Source organism: Echinops telfairi, unplaced genomic scaffold, assembly GCF_000313985.2.
Source record: "Echinops telfairi isolate 266 unplaced genomic scaffold, ASM31398v2 ScPeMD7_4;HRSCAF=17, whole genome shotgun sequence".
Lineage (NCBI taxonomy): Eukaryota > Metazoa > Chordata > Mammalia > Afrosoricida > Tenrecidae > Echinops > Echinops telfairi.
This window is the reverse complement of record NW_022103900.1, coordinates 31393546-31406259: the sequence shown is the minus strand read 5'-3', so window position 1 is coordinate 31406259 and position 12714 is coordinate 31393546. Positions and strand designations below refer to the sequence as shown.

Sequence of the window (12714 nt, the reverse complement as noted above, 5' to 3'; positions counted from 1 at the left end):
ATATATATATATATAATAAAGAAACCGCCAAGCCATGGAGGTAGTGGGATAAGTGATGGTTCATTGAGGAATTTCAATGATGGCTTAACAAAATACTTGTGAATTGTTGATTGTGAAACTCTGTCAACCTTCACCCAACTCACAATAAGATTTAAAAAAATGTATATATACCAAGATGGAGAATATGCCATGAAACTTTAACTTCACGTGTTTATATTTTGTTTAATAAGGTTTTAATAAGTTTATAGCAATATTTTTTTACTTGCCACTGTATGCACACATACATACTTGGAACGAGTCCTGTTGACACAATAATTAATGACTCACGTATGAACATAAATTTGGTTGGTTCTAGCCGTGGAAGCTTTCATAGGAACAAAGTCCTGGTGATTGACTCCAATAAAGATTACAGCCAAGAAATCTACGAGCCATTCTGCCCTTCCATCGGGTCTGTTAAGAGTTCGATTGACTCCGCGACACCTTATCTTCTTCAAAATATAGCTCAGTGGATGGAGAACATCTGCTCACCGGGTAGAAAGCCCAGAGCTCCTGCGGAGGAGCTGCTGGGCCGTTCGGACTATTGACGGAGCAGATTGCCGTCCGACACTGACCATGACACCGCCAGGGCTCCTCGGGACCAGAAAAGTCATCAACACCAGCTAACGTCACTTGCCTCACCAAAGAATAGCAGTTACTTTAAGAGTGAGTTAATTAAATGTTTACCAGTAAGCTCTGTGAATGTTGTTATAAATTTCCAAATGACCCTTGTCAGAAAAAGGTTCTCCACCGCTGGTTTGGATGATGGGCGCCGACTCATATACGCCCTCACTGAATTCAACAATGGTGACTCTTCATTTACTCTATTTTTAATGATGAAAACACAGACTCTGATTTAATGGCCCAGGGGCACAGTTGGCACTAAATGAGTTGTAAAATTTATTACAAAATCATTATAAAAGTACAGAAGCCATAATTTCTATGATTAGATATTTCTATAAGCTTGTTAGAGAGTGTATGAGACAAGTGAATCACCCTTCATCACACACCTGTTATAACGAGTACATTTCACCTTAAGAAGAATGCATTGGCCCAGCATAGGTAACTAATAAGACCCAGCTTCATTCTCACTGTTCAATATCTCATACTGTCTTTTGTCATTTTATGCCTCGATATTTTCATTTCGCTTTCAGTTCTAACTTGAGAATAGATAACACTGGCACTGGTGTTCATTGATGCAGCGTTTGTTTGTTTAGGTCAGTCCCAGCAGTGCTGGACTGCTAATCTCAAGGATGGCTGTTCGAGCCCACACCACTGCTCTGGAGGAAAATGCAACGAGCTCCGGATAGAATTGCAGCCTCCGGGAGCTGGAATCGACTCAGGGGCAAGTGGGGTTTTTTTGTTTTGTTTTGTTTTTAAGTATTTGTTTAGCATCAGCCATACAACATAAATTGTACTATAATATTGATTCATAAGTATTTATTACTTCTCTCATTGTTCTTCAAAGGACATTTTCTTTCTTCTTCTCTCCCTCCCTTTCTTTACTTTTGATATATTTGTTGTGAAAACTCATATTGTTAGTTTATCTACAGATTCTTAAAATTTACTTCACTTAGGTAAACGTTCTGCTGGGCAGTTAGGGTCCTCCCAGGTCCCCACTGTGGGCAAACCTTAACTATATCAACTTTTTGTTTCCACTGTTGTTTTGAAAACATCAGCTGGTTTCCTTTTAGTTCTTCCCCTCGGCTATTGATTGGTGCCCTAGAGTCGGGCGACTCAGAGATCTTACGCACAATGGAACAAAGCCCCGCCCGGGCCTGGGCCATCCTCACCACTGCCTCTTCGCCAGAGCCCATTGTTGCAGCCACTGTGCCCACCGGTCCCCTGAGGGCCAGCCCCTTTGCTCCTGTTCCTCTATAAGCAGGGTGTCTGTGCCAGGGACTGGTCCTCCCTAGGTCACTTTTATTTTCTCCTCTGACTGTCTGTAGCCTGCTCTTTCTTCTAGTAATGATTTGTGCAGCTGTGGATTACTCCATGCTTTCTCTTTAATTTTAGTATTAAAAGGATCGTTAAATATCTCTATATTCCAAAAACTTCCATCCAGTGTTGTTGTGAATAATGTATCTCCTCAGTTGACTCTTAACAATTTCTGAATCTCTGTTTGCATCATTGTATCTCTCCACTGTTACTGATATCTTTATACTTCAAATGATTGAACATTTTGATCTATTTCCAGAACAGAGTTTGGCATCAGCATTTATGTTTACTAACGATATGCAACATATTACTTATGCTTGGCCTCTCAAAAATGTCCTAAATTTCCAATCTACTCATACATGTTTAGTGTTTTAATGTTTTGTTTTCTTGTTTTAAGCTAATATCTTCATTTGGGCTTATAAAAGGGGTTGCTATAGGCAGCTAGTTCCATATTACAAGAGACAGACATCCCACACGCGTGAGCATGTCTCAGGTGGAGAAGAGATCGGTACACATGACCATTGGCAGTCTTTCTCACTCAAGACCCAGTAATAGACATGTGCCGCCCAAACGGAGAGGTGATGGGAAAATATAAATTATTTTCATCATGAGCTAAAATTGCAATATGGAAAATATAGTTGATAAGAAAGGATTAGTACCCTCTTTCCATGAAAAATAACTTTAATATCTGAAGTTTTCACATAATAAACATTAACAAATTCAGTAAATAGACTACTGTTGAGATATTTATTCACTCGAAACATAAAATGTACATATTGAAATCCTACCCAAGATCTGCTTTAAACATAAAATAATTATTTGTGCTTTATTTTCCAAAATTGCTCTCTGATTAATTTATTGTATAATTTACTCTGCTTTCTCTGTCGCATTCTATTTTCTTTGCTTAATTGCTGAAACTGCATCTTCTATGTACAGCTATATGCATCAAGTTTACAAATAGTAGAATATTTCACAACTTTGGACAAAATGCTGCTAAATACAATTGCATCTGGAATTCACTTCTTTGCCTTCTGGGCACAGTCTTCCCATTCTAATTGACTTAAATACAAATTCTATTAAGTGTGGGAAAGCAGGAGGGCAGGTTCCACAGCATACTTTAAATGGCAGTGGTACAGCACACTAATAGCTGTTTAATTTGTCATTGTCAATAAGATCAGATAAGAAAGAACTTATCAATCAGTTGTATTCTAAGATCATTAACTTAATTTCAATGTAAAGTATTGGCTAGGCTTTGGCGTTCTCAACTATTGGCAAAAAGCACATACATACTGTAAGTTTTCTACAAATTATATTTCTTTTATGATTTCTCTGAAGTCTACACATTAGAACATGCACTGGAAAAAGTCAGTTTAAAACTTACAGTTTTACAAATACTAAGTGCTATTTTGAGAATATGCCTTTTCACCAGAGAAATGGAATATAAATTCTCAAAGGTTATTGCTCTCATTTTCTGTCTTTGTTTTTCATGTTAATTATGGCATGATTTCAGAATATTTAGGTGTTATGATGTTACTATTTGAGACCCTTCATTTCTTTCTTTCTTTTTTTTTTTTTTTTAACATTTTATTAGGGGCTCATACAACTGTAATCCCAATCCATACACACATCAATTGTGTAAAGCGCATTTGTACATCGTTTCTCAAAACATTTTCTCTCCATTTAAACCCCCGACATTAGGTCCTCATTTTTCCCCTCCCTCCCCGCTCCCCCCTCCCGCATGAGCCCTTGATAGTTTATAAATGGGTATTTTGTCATATCTTGCCCTGTCCGACGTCTCCCTTCATCCACTTTTCGGTTGTCTGTCCCCCAGGGAGGAGGTCACACACAGTTCCATGTAATCGGTTCCCTCTTTCTTCTCTACCGAGACCCTTCATTTTTACAGAACATACAATGTTAAGAATAGTCCTAACTTTTATTTATTATGATGATTAGTAACACATAAATAAAGATCCACAGATATACTTTTTCTCTTTGAGTTGTTAATATTAGTATTTGTAAAAATAAAGTATAGTGATTTTAATATCTATTCTGGTAATTCTAAAGTTAAAAATCAATTGATTGGTATTATAAAGATGTCAACCAGATGACATATAATCAGTGCTAAGAAATCAGGTTGCTTAAAATGAATGGACATTTTAGCTACTTTCTGAGCTTTATGACTGTCTGACTGCTCTTTTACTACTGATCTACATAACAATTTTTGGTAAAGTACTTTCTGATTACCTTGCTTGTGTCAATAGAAGTTCAGCTTGAAAGGCTGAAATTCTTTCCTACTTTTATAAGACGCAAATAACGAGTGAAATTGAAATACATTTATATACACAAAAATAACCACTCATTTCACTCGTTTCTTTGGTGGATCGGCTGTAATAACCCTCTACATGGTGTCTGATGGTTGTCATTTTCCTTCTTAGAGAAAAAAATAAGAATTTGGAAATAAAGGTACTTTGTCTAAACTCTCATTATTTTTATTATTACAGAACTCAAGAATGTAGTGTATATATGAATGAAATTTTGATAAGCAAAAAAGCACTACATCCTCACTACTATGGATTTTATCTAGAGATATTTTAGTATATATTTTGATATGTATTTACATGTAAATTAACAGAGACATACAATTAAAAATACACTTCTACTTGTTTTGTTGTAAAAAATATATTTTTCCTTGGTAGTCTTAGATTTATGTAAAAGTTAGAAGGACACTATATCTGCTTTGTAGTATTGTTTCCCTATACTTGATTTCAGTCCTTTCACTGTAGTAAGTTATCTTCTCATCTAATATATTGACTCTATGAACATTTCTTGACATCAGTATCCAATTCCCGACTTTGCAATGCTTCTGATTTTTATTCCCTTAAAAACATTTAATCTAATGAAATTGTTTATTCATGAAGAGGCCAAGACTATTATCCAATAGGATGTTCTAACTTTTTGTATGTATGTCTGCTTACTTTGCTTCCTTTAGTTTAATTTTGGCTGACTCTTTTTGCTGTTCCATGATGTTATCTAAAGGAACCAATTGTTCTGATATGGGAAAACAATATTTTTCTCACTTGACCTTGATAACAATGTGACATTGAAATGGTCATTAACCCCTAAGCACCTCAATCATTTTCCTGAGATTTTAAATAATTGTTTGTTTTAAAGATAATATTAATTCTATTTTCAAATTTCTGACATTAAAATTACATTGACATATAGAAAAGACAAATATATTAAAGAGTTTTAGAAGCATTTATGCAACATAAACATTTATATACAGGGCTAGTAAATGCAACTAATGTTTTATATGTGATAAAAAGAGCATTAATAATTTGAATTTAAAAACTCATTGAAAAATTTATTGTATTTTAAATAATCTTCATGAAAATACTCAGAATGTCATATTTTACCTGAGCTTATTTTACCTATTTATTTAAATGCTCTTTTAAGTCATTTTAAAATTACTTTGAACAAAATCTTAGTAAATGCTTCTTTGCATTTGATAAATTGAAATATATTTGGTGGTTGTTGGGTCAAATATTATTTTAGACTAGCTGTTTGCTAACATTGTTTGGCTCTTCCATAAAGTTACTCATTGTTTATACTATCATTGCTACTTGTTAAGCAGCCCTAGTGGTATAGTGACTTAAGTGTTGGGTTGCTACCATCAAGGTCTACAGCCCAAACTCCTCAGTTCCTCCTAGGAAGCAAGATGAGGCCCTCTGTTTCAATAAAGGTCTACAGTCTTGGAAACCCTATGTAGAGGCACTCTGCCTTGCACTGGACTTCATTGCAGTGGGTTTTGCTACTTGTTTATATTAATTTCTGTTAAGACAAGGTTGAAATCAACTATTTTTATGTATATATTTATTTTTATCTTGACCATTTATCCATTATTTTTCCTATATATTTTGAAGTTCAAACCAGTCAGGGTGTAGTATAGCAATGATGAAATATACAACTTTCCTGTAGTTCTTTAATGCATCCTCCCCCGCCCAACTATCATGATCCCAATTCAACCTTACAAATCTGGCTAGATCAGAGGATGTACACTGGTGCAGATAGGAACTGGAAACACAGGGAATCCAGGGCAGATGATCCCTTCAGGACCAGTGCTGAGAGCGGCAATAGAGGGAGGGTGGAGGGAAAGTGGGTAGAAAGGGGGAACCAATGACAAGGATCTACATAAAAACCTCCTCCCTGGGGGACTGACAACAGAAAAGTGGGTGAAGGGAGATGTCAGACAGTGTAAGATACGACAAAATAATAATAATTTTAAAATTATCAAGCATTCATGCAGGAAGGGGGAGCAGGGAGGGAGGGAAAAAGTAGGAGCTGATGCCAAGGGCTCAAGTAGAAAGCAAATGATGAGACCAACAAATGTACAAATGTGCTTGACACAATGGATGTATGGATTGTGATGAGTTGTGCGAGCCCCCAATAAAATGGTTAAAGTGTTTTATATATCTCTATCTCTATCTATATAGATATGTCTTCATGAAGAATTTAATCCTTTTTCATTATGTAATGTTTTTCCCTGATAATCTTCCTTTTTCTAAAGCCAGCTTTGTTGCACTTGTCTCAATAATTTGATTAATCTTTACCTTTACATAGCATATTTTTCCCATCATTTTATTTTTGACCAATGTCTTCTTATTTAGATTTTTGATAGACAGTTTACAAATTATTCTTGAATTTTATCTAATGTGCCAGTCTCTATTGACTTGAGCTTTTATATCAGGTATACTTTAATGTGATTATCTGTGTGAATTAAATCAAGCCATATTGCCATTTTCCTTTTATTCCACTGATTCTGTTTATTTTCTGCCTCCTTTTCTCTTAATTGAACAACATTTGTGATTCTATTTTATCTCTTTAATTGACTTGTTACTCTTTTGTTCCTGCATTTTTTGCTACTTGTCCTAGAGTTTAAGGCACACATCTTTGATTTATCCAAGTCTATCTTCAAATCATCATACATCTGTGGCACAGTGAAGTACATAGGTGCATCATCTAGCTATAGTCTTTGTAACTCCTACCAAATAATAGGATAGGATAATGCTCATTGATTTCATTTCCTCTTTTCCTGGTTGGACTGGATAAGAGAAGGTGGAGGAAGATGCTGGTGGAAATATGTATTTCCATTGTGACTGGTTGTTAACAGAGCTAATTGTGATGGTCGATCTTTGTGCTTAATCAATTTTGGCATCCTATTGGGTACAGGTAGAAAAAAGACTAGGCTTTCTACTCCCATAAAAAAGTTAGTCTCAGAAACTCACAGGGGCAGTTCTACCCTGTCCTATAGGGCTGCTGTGGGTCAGAATCCACTCAATGGCAGTGAGAGTGCATTAGGTATAAAATGGCAGCACAACGGAAGACAGATGGGATTTAATGGCCATCAAGAAATACGTGTGTAGAGCATGTCTTTTACCCCAACTTTTTGCACAGTGAACTTCAATATTCAGAGGAGTGGCAAGAGTAGCAGCAGCTGCAGAGCAGTGGGCTTCCTAGGCCACCAAAAACTCACTGACCTTGAGTTGACTCTGACTCAGAGTGACCCTATAGGATAAGATAGAGCTGCTCTGGTGGGCTTCTGAGACTGCAACTCTTTACATGAGTAGAAGCCCCATCTAGCTCTGTGGAGCAGCTGGTTATTCCAAACTGATGGCATTCTATTGCTGCTGTGCCACCTGGGTACCTTGGGAGTGGTCTGCTTCCAGCACTTAACTGGGGATGCCAGGTTGCTGAAACAGAGTACTATAGCCCAGTGCCTTCAGCATGAGGCCTGAAGTAGAGTAGAGTGCCCTGTGGACAATGATTATAGTCTTCAAAGTATATTTACACACATATTAGAATTACTGAGATTGTTAGATAGTATTTGCACGCTCAGTTCTAAATTATTTTCTACTTACCTTTCTGATCTACTTTGAGTAAATTTTATAGATCTAACTTCAAGTTCACTCATTTTTTTCTTAGCCATTTTGTTATTATTAGCCTATGAGGTAATTCTTCATTTTAGCTACCATATCTTTTATTATAGCTTTCCCATTTAATTCTCTTTTACTTTACATGTATCTGTTGAATTATCCATCTGATTTTGTGATTTATCCACCTGTGATAGGTAGGATTCCTGTCAACCTGGCTGGGTCAGGATCCTCAGTGGTTTGGCAGTTTAGGCCTAGTAATTCCACATAATGTTATATAAAACAAAGTGATCAGCTATATAATGGGACCTGCTGTGAATAGTGAATCATTTCTAAGAAGATTATGGTGGAGTACAACTCTCTTATTCAGGTACCAGCCCTGATTCAATTAAAAGGAAATTTTCTCATTCTTACATTCTGGTGGAGTGGAACTTCTTAATATCCCTCTGCTAACTCCCACCAAATGACTGGGTGTACGATACAAGTAGGGTGTGTGTAACACTATCAGGGGATTGGTCCATTTTAATCACCACCACCCAGCTATTAGGATGTTTCTCCTTTGTAGCTATTAAGATGTTTCTCCTTTGCAGGAAAAACAGAGAACGCCAGGGTCATTCAATAGAATGTTCTAGATCTGTCAGAAGTGGTGAGGCTGACAGCAGACGAACCAGAGCCTGTGTCAGAGACTGGGGTAGAGCAAGAGGAGCAGTGGCAATCCCAGGGGACTGTGAAACAGGACGACAGGAGGGCTTCCTGGTCTACACAAACCAACAGAGGCTGCGGCTGAGGCTGAAGACCAGAGAAGAACTTTGTTGGTGGCTGAAGAGAGCTATTGCTGTGGGCTGATGGTCACAAACTTATTTACTCATCCTGATATTTGGTAGTTAACTTACCTAATAAAACCCCTGAATCGTGAGTCATTTCCTGTGAGTTCTGTATGGCCAGTTCAACAAGCTTTTGAACCAAGCCTAGATACAGAGTGCCGTTGGGAAAATGGTTGGTGTCAGAATAGGGTGCAGGCATGTCTGATTTCTTCCTAATGACAATAGAGAAGCTAGAGAAGGTCAGATATGGCTCTGATGCCTTGCACTGCCTATATAAGTGGACACCATAAGGAAGCTAGTTGCTTCTTGCTGGGTCTGGATCATGCATCTGTCTCATTTCCTGCCAATTCTTTCGACTTGGGCCAATGACCTGTCCTATTGCCTGCCATCAGAAGCCTAGAAGTCATCAGCAAACAGCCATGTGACCTGCTGACCTTGAGCTTATTGGACAGTGTAGCCACATGCCTGACTTCCGGACCTTGGATTCATCTCCCTCTTCATTGACTGAATTGTGATCTGCCTGCTTTTGGTTCCTAAGCCTCACTAGCTATGCAAATCAGGAGAACCTTTAACTTAACATTTAAATAATTAATTGAATTAAATTAATTAAATATAGATAGATGACACTTAGATCTCAACCATTTGCTTCTCTAGAGGACCCATCTAACACCTAATTTTTCTTAGAATATTTAATATGTTTATCATAATTCTTTTAAATTTCCTAGGTAGCACTTTATGAATGGTAATTTTCAGATAGACAACTAGAAGTTCATCAATACACATAGCTTGTAAATAAAAACAAAGCAAATTTACAAAGCTGGCTAAGAAAAATAGTGGCATTAGTTGACTGACCTAATTAAAAATATAAACATATTTTCAAAAATAGCACAATTAAGAAAAAATTGAAGAAATTCCATAATATATGTTGTGTCATATAAAAAGAAGTTTAAAAAAGAACTCCAATTTATTTGGCTGGGAACCAAATGTAAATAAGAATGTTAGCCCTGACTATATTCCTCAAATAGCTGGATTCACACAGCGGTGCAACACTAAATGTGAGGGTGGCACAGGACTGGGCAGTCTCTCCTTCTCGTGTGTGAAGGGTCACCATGAGTCAGAACTGACAAGACAGCACCTACACACGTGTCACCATTTCCCTATAGTTCTCCATTGATTGGGATGTACAATCAATGCCAAAGGCATCTGAACTAAATTGGATGGAGCATTGTTTCTATTTAGCCTGTGCACCACTCTGTGCTGCTGACACTGGTGATCTTAAAGTAACTTCGCTAGCTCCTATTATTTCCAAAACCGTTAACTCTATTTATGTCCACATATACTAATTTATTCTAAATCATTCATCCCTAAACAATTTCCTAGGTACCAAAAAGTAATTGTTTAGGTCACATACAGATGTGCAGTAATACACACGTTGGATGCCTACATCTATCTGCCTACATACATGTTATATTCATGGAAAGAAAGAATAGTGTCCTGCAACCATGGTGTGTATTGGGCTAGATCTAAAATGGGGCAAAACAAATCAATAACATTTAGCATGCAATTAGATAAAAACCCGTACTTCTTTATTTCTACATCAGTTTTTATTTAATCATTGGTGAAACTATTTTTTGTCACCGATGACGTGCCTCTTAGATATACATTAGATTGTACACCTTGACTGCATTATATATATAACTCAAAATCCTCAATGATCATTTATCTTGTATTTGAACTACACCTTTCACCTACAAATATCTTGGTAGCGTACTATTGCCTTGCAGGTAGTATAAGTGGCGTGGATATTCTAACAATATAAGACACGTGTGTCCTTTGCACGCACACATGGTTTTATTTGCAGACTGGCAGATCCCAGTTACTTTGCTGCCATTGTTTTTGATTTTCAATCTCTTTGTTTTTGCTCTACTATTCATAGCCACAACGTAGAAAGAGTAGGAAGCATGATTTTTTAACAACAACATTCCACCCCTCTAGGAAATGCCTTCTGAAAGATATTGTGTGGAATGGCCTTCCTAGATATTCCTACGTACCTATGAATAGGTAGGAAGTCTTTTGCATATATATAGTAATAAATGCTACTTATTTGATGTCTCATTTCTGTCCTTCCATTTATGGATTTTTTTTCATGTTTTACTTAAAGTATGTTCTTTTTGTAAAAAAGTTTGTAGACTAAACTCATGACTGTTAACTACTGGTTGCTACATGTATCAATATGAAATAATTTACAATAGTCAATGATATAATTATAGATAAAAGTAAATTGCAAGGATAGTACAACTTTTTGTCATAGGGTTGTTATAACAAAAAAATTTGCACAAGACAATGTTTCAAAAACTTTATTTTCCTCACTATCCCCTATCTCAATGTATCTCTGAATTTTTCCCCTAGTTATTCATCCTATAAAAATTTAATATTATAAAATAATATATATATCAATCTATATTATATAACCCTTTTGGACACCATACCGAATTGTATGATCTAAGTGTTTTTACATTCTATGATTACTTTTTTGCATGATATGTAAGATAAAGTCTATGTTGACTTCATTATATTTTTTGTTCTTGTTCATTAAAGAAAATTAGATTAAAAAATAGCAACAGCAAGAAAATGCTAGTTCCAACATTGGACATACTTAAAATAACAGATTCATATTTGATTTTCTCTACCTTTTATCTTTAATGTAATTATTTCTGTATAATCACAATAGTTTAGTTTCATATTAATTACTTTTAAATTATATATCCATGTTTCATAAATCTGTGGCAATAGAATATAAATTAGAATATTATACAATATATACTTTATTTTCATAAAAAATATAAAGTTTGATAGCAATCACAATTTTTAAAGTGTTCAATTCAAGGACATAGAGCCCCTTCAAGTGAGAGAAGTGGAGAAGATACTCAGCAAATCATAAAAGGGACAGAGAACTTCAGACAACATTGGAACTTTGGAAACACTGACATTGACACTTCATGATAAACTCATTTTGCTGAGATGGTTGCAGGGCATTTGGGAAAAGGTGTATTCTCAATATAATCTTAAAATTGTAATCATATGATCAGTACATCTGGACAATAGCAGTCAAAATTAAACTAAACTTTGTCTGAATAGTGCAATTTTTACGTGGCTCTGTCAAATGTCAGGCTTCCCTCTCCCTCACCAATTTCAAAATGTTTCACCATGATTTCAAACAGTGAATCATCCCATCCTGTGCCAACCATCTGTTTTGTCTGCCCCCTCAACGACTCAAATTAGATGATAGAGGGCAGGGCGGGTTCTGAGAGCAGTCATTAACACCAGCAAAGGAAGGTTCTGGCAGCAAACTTTCCTTTGGAAATTATGGACCGTTAAAACTGGCACAAAGAACCTTGCAGAACAGAGCAGTTAGGATTAAAATAAGCATATGAGCATGGATACTTCGGAAAATTTATTTGAAGATAAATAGATTAACTTATCGATGGAAAAATAGATTATTAAACAAAGTTGAGAAGCGGTCATATAACAATACTTTCAAAAAACAGGTGAAACAAGGTTTTGGCGAAAAATGTAAAGGATCATTGGAAAGAAACCACAAGACACAAAGTCATGAGGTTTTGAAGTATGACTGCTATCTTCCAAATTTAAATGCTTAGGATGATTAGGATTTATATTTGCGGAAAAATATTTATGAATGCTTAGAGAGGTAATAAAAAGAATGTGTATCTTTATGTTGTATTTTTATTGGACTATATATCTAAGAAACAGAGAAGAAAATCCAGTTTAATTAAAAGTATAGAGTAATGGTTCTTTATGGAAATTCTTCCAGGCACTGTAATGTAAAAGAGCAATTATCAATGGTGACTAATAATTTTCATAGTTCTGAAAGTTAGCATGCTTAACTAGGCTGGCTTGCTCACTGTTTCTTGAGATGGCAGTAAGATAGATAGGGCTGGGCTGAAGTCTTCTTATAGTCTGGGACA

At 36.0% G+C, this 12714-nt stretch overlaps 1 long non-coding RNA gene across 1 annotated transcript; it reads left to right on the top strand.

Annotated features, from left to right (window-relative positions):
* The first annotated feature begins 517 nt into the window (after positions 1-517).
* Positions 518-8820, top strand: LOC123522616. The gene is made up of 3 exons (XR_006680849.1): positions 518-702; positions 1254-1385; positions 8495-8820. It is a non-coding gene; the product is annotated as an uncharacterized LOC123522616 (long non-coding RNA).
* Positions 8821-12714: the final 3894 nt, after the last annotated feature.